This window comes from Planococcus citri, chromosome 4 (genome assembly GCF_950023065.1).
Source record: "Planococcus citri chromosome 4, ihPlaCitr1.1, whole genome shotgun sequence".
Lineage (NCBI taxonomy): Eukaryota > Metazoa > Arthropoda > Insecta > Hemiptera > Pseudococcidae > Planococcus > Planococcus citri.
Window position 1 is genome coordinate 17219020 of NC_088680.1, and position 13551 is coordinate 17232570.

At 32.9% G+C, this 13551-nt stretch overlaps 1 long non-coding RNA gene across 4 annotated transcripts in view; it reads right to left on the bottom strand.

The window, feature by feature from the left end:
• LOC135842833 (uncharacterized) overlaps positions 1–13551 on the bottom strand; it is a 56726-nt gene that overhangs the window by 41000 nt on the left and 2175 nt on the right. For all 4 annotated transcript variants that reach the window (XR_010558199.1, XR_010558197.1, XR_010558198.1 and 1 more), the window contains exon 2: positions 9905–10062. This is a non-coding gene — a long non-coding RNA (uncharacterized LOC135842833). The remainder of the gene's footprint in view (positions 1–9904; positions 10063–13551) is intronic.

The window sequence follows — 13551 nt, forward strand, 5'->3', positions numbered from 1 at the left end:
AAAATGTTCAGCAATTTTTTGCAAAAAAAAGGAGATATTTTGATAATTTCGACGAAAGTGAAACTTTTTACTGTTATTTTGGCAGAAAACAAGGCTTTGACAATATTAGCAAACCAATTTTCAGGGTGTACACTCATTTCTGAAAATGAGTTTTCCTGACTTTTTTTTAGTTTTTCCAGACCTTTTTTTCAAAATAAAAACACCGCATTTTTAAAAGTACCCCTCCCTTGCATTGAAAAAAATCACATTTTTCAATGCGTTCGGTTCCATTCCCGAACTAAACAAAATTACCCGAGCGATGCGAGGGAAATTTTTTTCCAAAATAAATTCAATAAAACTACTAGAATTATTAAAAAATTACAGATGAACACTTTCAAAAAATTTCCAATTTCCTGACTTTTGAGGGAAAATTGCTCGAAATTTCTGAAATTCTCTGACTTTTCCAGGTTTTCCAGAAGTGTGGACACCCTGATTTTGGTAAAAAAAAAAAAGAGAAACTATTTTGAACACAAAAGCGATGCTTTTAAGAAATTTTTGAAAAAAGCAATAAAACTGAAAAATTTTAGCAAGAAAGTGAGAGTTTTTAGCGCTTTTTTTTTTACTAAAAAAATGATACTTCTGGAATTTTTTGCAATTAAGTGAACATTTTTTAGCAATTTTTCGTAAAAACACTAAACTTTTTAGCAAGCGTGAGCAGAAAAGGTAGGTAATATTTACCTTGATTGCGATTTCTGGTAATTTTCGGCAAGAGAGTCGAGACTTTTTCGGAATTTTTTAAAATCAAATACGAAGTATTTTGCGATTCCTTCAGTTAAAAAGCAAGACTTTTTGAGAAAAAGATGAGAATTTTTGGAAATTTTCAATAATATAGCGAGACTTTCTCAAATTAACCAAAAATCAGAGAGCTATTTAACAACTTCTAGAAAAGGAAAAAAACATAATATTTTTGAAAAAATTATGGTTTGAAATTTTTGGCCGAAAAGAGATAATTTTTAGCAATTTTTTTGGGGAAAACCGAGACTTTTTGGTGATTTGGACGAAAGCGAGACTTTTTGTCATTTTCCGATCGACAGAAAACGAAACTACAATGATAATGATAATTGTACCAAAAGGCAATTCTTTATAGGAAAATTTTGGCAAAACAATGAATCCTGCAGCAATTTATGGCAAAATAGTAAATGCCAAAAAAAAAGAATTATCTAAATTGTGAAATTTTCTGCCAAAAATGAGAATTTTGTGTATTTTTTTTGAGCAAAAATGATATTTTTTTGCATTATGACAGAAGGCAAGACTTTTTGCTGTTCTCGGCAGAAAGCGAGACTTTGACAATTTCAGCAAAAGGTGAAGCTATCTAGTCGGAAAACAATAGAAAAAAGTGTATATTTTCGCGAATTATCAGTTTGTTGATAATTTATTGTTGTTTTTTTCTTTGAGAGGTAAGACCAAAATTTGGAAAAATGAAATTTTTGAAAATTGTCATAAAAATTAAGTCTAGTAATTTTGGAAAAGTGACTTATGTATTCCCAATTAAATTCGATCCAATTTGAAGTTTTAACAATTTTAATTTTTCCAAAAGGAATAAAAATTCATAAAATCAAATAAAAATAAAAAGAGCCTTTCAGTATAAAAGGTAGTGAAATCCGCACTTTCTCCAATTTTAACAAAACTCACCCAAAATGTTAGTTTTGATGTAAAACTATCCCAAAATTTATTTTGAGTCGACCCCCCTCCCCCACCCCAACTTGAGAAATGTGCCCACGTGCTCAAAATTCAAAATTCTCGTTCTCTGGAGAGCATGATCCAAAAATTGTGAAACTTTCATAAAAATAGTCAATACGTAGGTACGTGTGTGGAATCTTTTTCAAAAAAATTTTCATATTTGTATTTTGGGAGGGGGAGAGGGGAGTTGAAAACTTCAAAAATTCGTAGAAAAAACAGGGGGGGTCTCTGCGAAATTTAGTTACACCCTAAGGTATAACACATATTTTTTGTGGAGCTCAAAAATCGGCGCAACATGCTCAACAAAATCAAAATCTTGCAAAAAACGTGATTTTTCGTCATTTTTTGCCGTGTTCGGAGTTTAAAATATGTAAAAATTTTTAGGGAAAAAAATGAAATTTCGAGCAAAGTAGGTAAGTAAAAATATACGTAAATGACCATTTTCCATTTTTGAGCCTCAAACGTAGGTAAAAACCGTTCATAGATAACAGGTCAGCATACCTGCATTATTATTGTCTTCAACCCTTCCCCTTTGCAACCTGAAAGAAAACAAATCCATCCTCGACACCCAGGACTACGTATTTTTCTAAATTAGGTAGTAAACAAATTCTACCATCAGATAAACATGGTGAGGGTAAAAAACTACGCGATAACCTGCCTAACGTAAAATGAAACAAACAAAACTATAAATTGTAGTAAAAACACGACAAAATGCTTCCGTGTTTTCGAACCTTTTGGGTTCGCGGTGCATGGCAAGAGCAGGAGCAAGACCAGCAGAAAATAAGGTATTTTATTATTCTCATTCATGTACTACGTCGTAGAAAATTTCGTTTCCGTAAACAACATCGTATTCAGGGTGGATTCGCGGTACAGGGCGTGAAAATTCGATAATGCGTCACAGCTAGCCATAAAGTTACGTTTTCCCTGTTTACGTATAGCTTTTTCAGCGAGATATGGTGCATAGTGAAAATTTACCCAACTACTCGTACAAGTTACTCGGGTCGGGTCACGTTGTTTCGAGAATAACCGAATCGAGACGATGAATTTTTTTCTTTGCTTAAATGGTTTGGGCGAAACCGACGATAAAATATAATTAAAGAATAATTAGCTTTATCGCTGCCTTGGTTTTATCACATATTGAGAACTGCGGAATGTGAAGATTCACCCACATATGTAGCTATATAGAGAGAGACGATTTTCAATCATGTGAAGTTCAAGTGTCTGATGGCCGATGGGGGAATTAAATGAGACCTTTGAAGCGTACAAAACCGTATTTTAAAATGAGTCAATTCAAGGTCTATGTACGCGTCTGCATTTACCGAGCGAAGGATCTATCTCGCTTTTATTTTTATTAGAAAAATGATTAAAACCTGATAAAATGGCAGAGCTATTGATAATATGAACATACTGATGGATAGAGTTTCCTTTTTGAAAACGAATAGGTCCCTACGTGTATATTTTGAAGTATGTAATTTGCAATATTGATGTTTGAAAGGTCATAGTTCAAGATGATGACGTTTTTCGAAGAATGATAAGGATACGAATCATATTTGCTCGTAATAGTTATCAGCAAATGTTCACTATTTTGTACTTACGCATCTCTCGTCAATAAATTTTTTAAGCGAGCACATCTCGTTCGTAGTTAGTTTACAGAAAAGTTATTAGTTGATGGGTTAATGTCTCGTGCGATCACGTGCAAAAATCATCTGCACGTTACTACGAATTTGTCGAAAATATTTTCATCGCACGCCTTGATTAGAGGCATCGATTTGACCACCCAGATTCCATTCGTGAAATTATAAAATGGGTAATTGAAAACGAAAAGTATGACGTAATTATTTCATCATTTTAAATATGAAAAGTAAAAGTGCGGAAATTTTGTGAAAGACCAAGAGAAATAAATTTAAAAAAAAAAACATTTAAAAATTCACTATTAAGTAATATTATAGAAATTGAACTTCATTTTGTTGATTTTTAGTGAATATTTTGAAAATTCTAGTTTGATCAACTTTCAGAACTAGAAAGTCACAAAATTATCAAATTGGGGTAAAAAGCTAAAATTTGGTTGAAAACTCATTTTTGAACTCTCGAATCGTTGGATGGGGGGGGGGGGGGGTTGAGCCCATCAAGAAGCACCAGAAGGTTTTGAAAGTAAAAAACGTACCTACTTTTTTTTGGTAATTTTTTGCAACAAAAAATTGATTGGGAGGTCTATTTTTGAGGCTCCACAATATTGATATTTTTCATTTCGGACACGATGATTATTCAAATATTGATTGTAAGGATTTTTTTTTTAAAGCTGAAATTTATTTGGGATTTCAAACATGGTCGATAATATGGGATCAAAAATAGCAAATAAATCGATTTTTCGAGGTTTGATTGGCCGAATTTTGATTGCAAAGATTTTTTTCTGAAGCTAAAATTTATTTTCGATTTCAAACAGTGGTCGATAAATGGGATCAAAAATGGCAAATAAATCGATTTTTTGAGTTTTGATTGCAAAAATGTTTTTCTGAAGTTGAATAAAAATTAATTTATGATTTCAAACACGGTCGATTTCTCGATTAGATGGGATCAAAAATCGCAAACCAATCGATTTTTTGAAGTTCGATTATTCGAATTTAAATCAAGATTGAATTTTCATTGCAAGGATTTTTTTTTTGAAACTAAAATTGATTTTTGATTTCAAACATGGTCGATAATATGGGATTAAAAATCGCAAATGAATCGATTTTTTGAGGTTCGATTAATCGAATTTAGATCATGATCGAATTTTTATTGCAAGAATTTTGTTCTGAAATCAAAATTGATTTTTGATTTTGAACACGGTCAATTTCTCGATTAGATGGGATCAAAAATCGCACATAAATCGATTTTTTGAGATTTGATCGAATTTTGATTTCAAGAATTTTTTCCTGAAGCTAAATTTAGATGGGATCAAAAATCACAAATAGATCGATTTTTGAGGTTTGATTAATCGAATTTTGACCATGATCAAATTTTAATAGCGAGGATTTTTTTCTGAAATTACAATTGATTTTTGATTTCAAACATGGTCGATAAGATGGGATCAAAAATCGCAAATAAATTTATTTTTTGAGGTTTTATTAATCGAATTTTCATGATGGTCGAATTTGGATTGAGAGGATTTTTTCTGAAGCTGAAATCGATTTTTGATTTCAAACATTGTCGATAAAATGAGATCAAATAAATCGATTTTTTGAGGTTCGATTAATCGAATTTCGATCATAATCAAATTTGGATTGAGGAAATTTTTCCTGAAGCTGAAATCGACATTTGATTTCAAACATGGTCGATAATATGAGATCAAAAATCGCAAATAAATCGATTTTTTGAGGTTCGATAAATCGAATATCGATTATGGTCGTATTTGGATTGAGAGGATTTTTTCTGAAGCTGAAATCGATTTTCGATTTCAAACATTGTCGATAAGATGAGATCAAAAATCTCAAATTAAATTGATTTTTTGAGGTTCGATTAATCGAATTTCGATCATTGTCGAATTTGGATTGAGAAGATTTTTTCTGAATCTGAAATAGATTTTGATTTCAAACATTGTTGATAAATCGATTTTTTGAGATTCGATTAATCGAATTTCGATCATAATAGTCAAATTTGGATTGAGAAAATTTTTTCTGAATCTGAGATCGATTTTTGATTTTAAACATGGTCGATAAGATGAGATCAAAAATCTCAAATAAAACGATTTTTTGGGGTTTGATTAATCGAATTTCGATCATAGTCGAATTTGGATTGAGAAGATTTTTTTCTAAAGCTGAAATCGATTTTTGATTTCAAACATAATCAATAAGATGAGAACAAAAATCTCAAATAAATCGATTTTTTGAGGTTTGATTAATCGAATTTCGATAATGGTCGTATTTGGATTGAGAGTATTTTTTCTGAAGCTGAAATCGATTTTTGATTTCAAACACTGTCGATAAGATGAGATAAAAAATCTCAAATAAATCGATTTTTTGGGGTTTGATTAATCGAATTTCGATCATAGTCGAATTTGGATTAAGAGGATTTTTTTTGAAGCTGAAATCGATTTTCGATTTCAAACATTGTCGTTAAGATGAGATCAAAAATCTCAAATAAATTGATTTTTTGAGGTTCGATTAATCGAATTTCGATCATTGTTGAATTTGGATTGAGAAAATTTTTTCTGAATCTGAAATAGATTTTTGAATTCAAACATGGTCGATAAGATAGGACCAAAACAGCAAATAAATCGATTTTTTGAAGTTCGATTAATCGAATTTGGATTGCAAGGTTTTTTTCTGAAGCTTTAGTCGATTTTTGATTTCAAACATTGTCGATAAGATGGGATCAAAAATCGCAAATAATCGATTTTTTCAGGTTCAATAAATCGATTATCAATTGTTATCGATTTTTGATAGGGAGGCGTTTTTCGATGGTATTTATATTTCATTTCGATCATGGTCCATCACATGGGGTCCAATAATTGCAAAAAAAAAATGATTGAAGTTCAATTGCCTAATTTTCGTTGTTATTGATTTTTGATCAAGAGCTCTTGACTGTTGAGCCCCTCCCCACCCTTTTTAGAACTACAAAAAAGTTAATTTTCAAGCTCTTCACATCGTGAAAAAAAATGACATTACATTTCTAGATTATCCTTCCTCCTCAAGAAAAAGAGAAAAAGTGGCAACTTCTTTCAAGAGGGTAAAGAAAGAGAATTTTTTAAAAATCGATCCATTTTTGATATACCTCCCTAAATCTTTAAATACTTCAATAACACAACAATAACACACATCATCTTATAGATTTTCCCATATTATGTTTACAATGTGTTTTTTTCTGGGTTTCAAAAGGTATAAACATTTTCCCACATGTATTATCATGATTTACGTACAAAATCGAATAATGATTCATCTGTAGCTAATTCTTCCCAGAAGAGCTCTCGAAGTCTCAAATAAGTCATTTCCTGCCTTCCATGAAATCAAATGAAAAAATACATTATTTTCAAGAACTAGGTCATTTCTTGATGTGCTGGTTAGTTTCAAAATTAAGCTACCTAACCCTATATTTCAGTTCGAATGCCATCAGCCATCATAAAGACAGAGATATAGGTAGGTACCTATCTGTCTCATAATAGAAAGAAAAGTAAGTATTCTCACAAAAGCTTATTCAAAATAGCCCGCGAACTGTCAGAACAAATTATCACGCAAACGACCTCTAAAATTTTACTTCAATATAAAATCTGTTTTGACGTAACAATGTAATTGAACCGAAACTGATTAAAGTTACATTCTAACCTAAGTATCGATGAGTCGTGTGAAGTTTGTCTCGATTCAAAAAAGGGACCCTTTTTGATACCAAGTGTCGTTCTTCGATCACGAAAAAAGTACTATAAAGGGGAAATGTGCGCTAATAACGTATTGTTGCTGACTTTTTTATTGGATAAAGGTAAGTTGACTGGCAAAATTTTATAGGATTAAATTAATTACATTTATATTCACAATTACTAATTTGCAAATATTATTATCTAAATCTAAATCAAATCCACGATAACAACTAACACCACCTTGCACCATAAAAAGGAGCCCTTGAACCGCAATACTTATCTATACAATGCTACAAATGCATAAAATCTCAAACCATAATATAGTATTACTATGCTCATATAAAAATGAACAATGCTGATTCATGCATTGTATTTAATTCACAACTCCATCCACGTGGGCCTCGACTATTCCGCAAACAACACTAGAGCATTTTAATGCCACGTTTCATTCATTGATAACTCGGTTTCTTGACCCGTTCGATTAATTTGTTTGCTTCAGTTCACATCACTCTCTCGAAGAAATATATTCATCATCACAGGCAAAATGACTCGTATATAAAATTACTCTCCAACTTGTCGAGCAATGGCGATGCATTACTCGTTCAAACAACGAGACAAAAATATGCTAAATCCTTTGTCATCAACCAATGGTAACGCGAACATTTTGCAAATAGCCAGAAATTAAGCTATTTGCATCCTCCAGGGTCATTTCCATTTCTCGTCTAATAATCCATATTTCAACCAGTTAACCTCATAAAGTCAACGAAGATAAAAGTTGAATAACGATAATCGAGCTCATTACGAAAGCTTTCAATATACAAAGTACTCTTTTTTTTGTTCAAACGTCTCGCTAAATTATATTTTGAACTGACTAAAATTTAAATACAAAATACGAGATAATTTGAAACAAATAAATCAGAAAACGCAGCAACCAAGGTACAGTGTGCCTATTACTTCCTTGTTGGTAAACTACAAATATCAACAATTGAGTCACGTTGGTTGGACTGTTGTTGGTTTTCTTGATTGTTTACATACACGTTGTTGACGGTTAAGCAAGAAGCCATAATAATAATTTTTTTTAAATGTATTACTATTCTTACAATTGACCCAAATTAGCTCCGATTACGGAAATTGAAGAAGCTGAGAAGTTGTGGGTGCGAAATTCGCTCAAGCTAATACTGAAAATGCTACGTAGGCATGTTCAAAATGGACATATTGTGTCCAGTCAGCAATATTAATCAGTTTTCTGAGGTTGTAGGGATTTGAGAAATTCCCTTCGTGCAGAAAATGTAGGATTCAACTAACTGAAGTGGAAATCCCAGTTACACAATACACATACACGTATCAAATCTGGTGGTAAGATTCCAAGAATATTCTGTATAGGGTTTTACCCAAAAGCAACCCTTCGTGTGATGAAATTGACTGCGATAGTCTGGCTTCTTCAATCACAATCTGACCATTCAATTTTCTTGGGAATTTCATTTTCAAAAATCAAATCATTAAATTTCAAATTTTTTTCCTAATTCTGATCCCTTCCAAGCTCATCACTGACCATTTCAGAAAAAATCTATCGATAAATCAACCTCAAAAATACTTAAAGAGCTTATAAAAGCAGCAAATTCGTCGAAAAATTTGCATTCACTCGACGAATTCTATATAGTTTTTCACACGTCGACGATATTTTTAGCCACATCGGATGACATTATCTAACTCGTATAAACGAATCTATTCTTAATTATCGTAAAACAAATACGGCGAATAATTTTACACTTGTCTCTTATCTGCAAACCGCCGCCAGCCAGCGCAGCGTTTACGATATTAAAAATAAAAACACCAGCGCCGGTGTAAAAACATGTGATTACAGCATGAAAGTTTTCATTTCCACATCATAATTTTCAAAAATGACATCGCGTGAGCTACAGTAGGTAGTAGGTACCTATACTTTCTGTAAACGTCAAAATATTACACAAGAACACTCTTTCGACCAATTTTGTTTCACTTTTTTTAAGCTGCTACACAACTCGAAGTTTCTCTCATTCTCTATGTCCATATAGCTTTACATAATAATATTTAAAAAAGCATATAATATTAATCCTATCGTGAGCGACGCGTAAACAAGTATATAGCGATGCTTCCCCATCCCCCATGAAATGAAAAAAACAATGTTCGAAATGTCTTCCATAAATACAACATGTCACTGAACTGTACCGGCCATCTTTGCGCGAGAAAGAGAATTTTAAATTAGCTCGGTTGTCGTGTACGAGAGAAAAAAAAACATAGTCGATATCAAAAGGAATTATTTAAATCACGTTCGAGCCAATTTTTCTATGAAGTCATCTTCTATAGGGTCTCGGGTTATCTATTTGTTGTTTTGACGAACAACATGCGATCAATCAATCAAAGTCAGACATAAAATAATGGGAAATCTTTCAAACTTTTAACAATCGATAAATAAGCTTGTTTTGCATTTTTAAAATAGGTAGGTAAGAGAGAGAGGTGAAAGACAGAAATATTTGAAAGTGAAATGGAAGGAAAGACAAAAGAGGAAAGGTAGCATAAGAAATGATGAAGAAAATAAGTTGTGATGAGAAAGATAATAAGGTAGGTAACCTTAGATTTGAGAAAGACTGAACAAATGCAAACTTTCATTCGAAGTAGTGATCATAATATTGGGGTGTTTTCCCACACTTTGATTTGCAGCGAATAATGAGGCTTAGAGCGGTGGGTGGGGGAGGGGAAAATGAGATGAGGTAAAGGCAAAAGAGACAAAATTTATAATTTTGACTCATTGAAACCACTGCACAATTTTTGAATCGAGCTACTCTTGTGGTAAAATATGAGAGAATTTTCACTCACCGAAAATTCTTTCCGCAGGAACTTTCCAAATCAAATTCATGATCCTTCTCTTGAAAGGCGACGTTGTCAGATGTTACCAAAGTTTTTCAATATCAAAGCACGATTTTCTAAAGTGAAGAAACTAGAAAAACTTGACTTTGTTTAGCTTCACAGAATACCTGAAACAAGCAAAAAATAAATTTGAAAGGTTAATAAATTAATAAAAACGAATTCAATCAAACAAAATAGGTATAGGTAGGTATTAAATATAGGCATATGTATTCATGGGTGATGCATTTTTTCTACATAGCCTACTGGTTAATGTTTCGGATAGGTATAGTATTTGGTCTTTCTGTATGTGAAAATAATTTTTTTCATTTCATCAATTTTTGAAAAATATAGTCTTCAATTTTTTTGTTTTTTTTTTTTAAATTTAAAACAGGTTGTTATCTTAGAATTGATAATGATCGGCGAAGAATGTATTATTGGTAATGATTAAGTTGATGGTTTCTCTCATAAATATCACCTTAAGGGGGAGATTTATTCGACTCCTAGCTAGCTCAGATGGGAGTTCCCTTGAGTAATCAATACGAATTCTAAGTCATCAAGTACATGAATAATCAACATTTAAATATTATTTATGTACAAAGGATTTATTCGGTCAAGACATTCACTACATTTACGTTATTTATAACATATTGTAATATGTTATTTATTCATTAAAATGTGCTCAATCTAGACAAATAGGATAGTGCTTAAGGCACTTTTCCTGGCATATCATGGCAATTATACGTGGAATTGACACCTTACTAACCAAGCAATTTACTAAAGTTATGTATGCGAATTAGGTTCATTTATGCCTAAGTGAGGAATCCATGCTCCATCCCTTACAGCGAATGACGTCATCTATTAATTACGATAAAACTATAATTAATATAGTGGAGACACCACCATGTAAGTACCCACTTACCGAACACTGCTCATTGTCACACCACCTCTTTTCCTTAGCCTACCCCAATAATAGTGGCTGTTGGTGGCTGCCTTACGAAGAGACACACATATCGCACGCATCATTCAAGATACCTAGGAATATCTTGATATGACCGCAAAAGGTAAGTATAATCGTCGGATTATCACCTCAGAGTAATAATTAATGACTACCAACGATTACGATTAAATCAAAATATTATCTTAAACACACACGTGGTGGGTTATCCTGAAAATAATACTACTTAGGCCTAGGCCTGTTTTCGTATACAAATTACTCCTTGACCACATACTTCGACGAGGATCTTGCCACGGTCGATTGCAAAAACCAAGTGAAGATACCTTTCAATCGACAGAAGCTCGTGCCTCCTTAACTATTGAAAGGTATCATTCACTCCCTATCTTATAATATTTTCCCACGTTACAGGAACCCTATTTACTAAATAGCAATAAATCACATCGCGTAAAGGGTTACCCTAAAATTTATCACCTAGCAGGTGGAGGCAGATTGCACCATAACAAGGTCACTTTCATTTTTTTCAATTTTGTCGACTTTTTTTTAGACTTTTCAAATTTTCCTATTTTCGACGCTCGTGGGCAGAAATGGGGGGGGGGGGTTGGTTTTTGGAAAATTTTGGAACCACCATTCTGAACCTACCCCTTTGAGCCCACCCTAAAAAACTTTTTACAGTTCATTAGTATCTGAAAGACCTTCATCCTACCAAATTTTGAGCTCAATAAAATTTTCCGCTGGTACTCAAAAATCCAGTTTTCCATTTTTTCGAAATTTTGGGAACTCCTGGAAAACTAGAAACCTGTGATTTGCGCCACACGTAACGTTTTGAGGTGTATATTCAATTATCTTGATGAAAAAGTTTAATTAAGCTTCCTGTATGTTTGTAATTTTGAGCCCTTTTTTTAGACCCCCCCCCCCACTTTGGGCACCCCTAAAAAAGTGTTTAAGCAAATTTTTTAAAATCAATTGAAGAATTTACATTTGAACTACACTGGCAAGTGCTCGATAATTTTTCATTTGATTTTTCCAGTAACTTTCAAAATTAAGCTTTTTTGGGCCAAATTCTGAGATTTTACTTCGTTGAAATCGTGATTTTTTTTTTAAAGAATAAAATCTCAGAATTTGGCCCACGGTGGTTCCAAAATTTTCCAAAAACCACCCCCCCCCCCCCCATTTCTGCCCACGAGGGTCGAAAATAGGAAAATCACCCCGCATAACGTCCATCAAGTTCAAACGAATATTTTACGCTAAAAAAGTTTTTGAAAATAATACTGAGTGATTCCTAAAATTCTTTTTGTCATCACAACTTTGGGAACCCCTCGAGCCCAAAAAAATGGTCATTTTGGGTTAACCAACCACCGATTCGTATTTTGGATATTTTATTACAATATTTTAAGAGTGGTCCAGTCGATAACTGTCGAGGGGTCAAAAAATGGCATTATCGGGACTCCTCCTTTTTAAATTATAGCCCTAAAATTGGGCAAGTTCTAGAAAAGTAGGCTTTCAAAAAGAGCTCAATTTCGATTTTTTTTTGAAATTTATTGGCATCCAAACTTTGAAGGTTCATCGTCACTGGTTGGACTCGAAGTAAATCGATTTGGGTGGCGAAGTGGAGTAAAGCGAAGGAGGGAAGGAGAATTGGGTTCCAAAAAAATGAATACGACATTCAAAATATAATTTTAAAAGCTCAATATCGAACTTTCATAGTAAAAGCTCAACTTTTCATATTGCAAAATTTGAACACATTGTATTTGGCAATGAAGAGCATTTACTTAAAAACAATTTTTGGGGGGAAGGGGGTTGAGAATTTCAAAAATGTATGGAAAAAATGGAGAATCCCACCACGAAATTTTTTAGAGCTCAAAAGTCGGTGCGACATGCTTAAAAAATTTCCACATACGCCCCCATCATATAGTGACAATTTTCTGTGAATTTTCAAGCCATCCCCTCCCATGGTAAAAAATATTGAAGTTTGTGCTGTGGTCAAGGGGGGGGGGGGTTTGACTGAAAAAAGTTGAGATGCTTCCACATCAAAACTAACCTTTTGGCTTTTAGACGAGAAGAGAGTGCGGATTTTCTACCTGAGACCTGAGTTGACGGATTGTTGACAACAAGTAGGTATTTTGGATTGCACATATATTTGCATTATATTAAGCTCGGAACTTGTTACTTATTTACAAATTACCAATGAAATCCGCAAAATTGTACCATCCAAGTACATATCACAGATACAGGTCAGGATTTTGATTTATTGAGGTTACAGTATCTGGTTTTCTGTATACGTAAAACTTCCCAAGTTGAATTTAGGTTTCAAGTTCACACTTAAGAGCCCAGATACACAAATCATAAATGAGTGGCCAGAGAAATAAGTAGCCTACAGAGACAACAGAGTAGATCTTTCCTAAAGAAATCGATAAATCGTATGCAAAGAGATGAAAAACAGTTTTTCAAAAAGCCCCAGCTTATGTTTAATTTTTCCTTGTTTTCAATTAAGAAACACTCTTGCTCAAGTAGGTAAATACACATTTGCCTAGTAGAAAATTGATACAGATCTTATCTTCGTCAAACATCTTATCTTTTTTCTATATTTATTTTCAAGTGATAGATGCGTGAATGATTAAACCAATCACTGAGAGAAAACATAATTTCAAAACTTCACGATCTA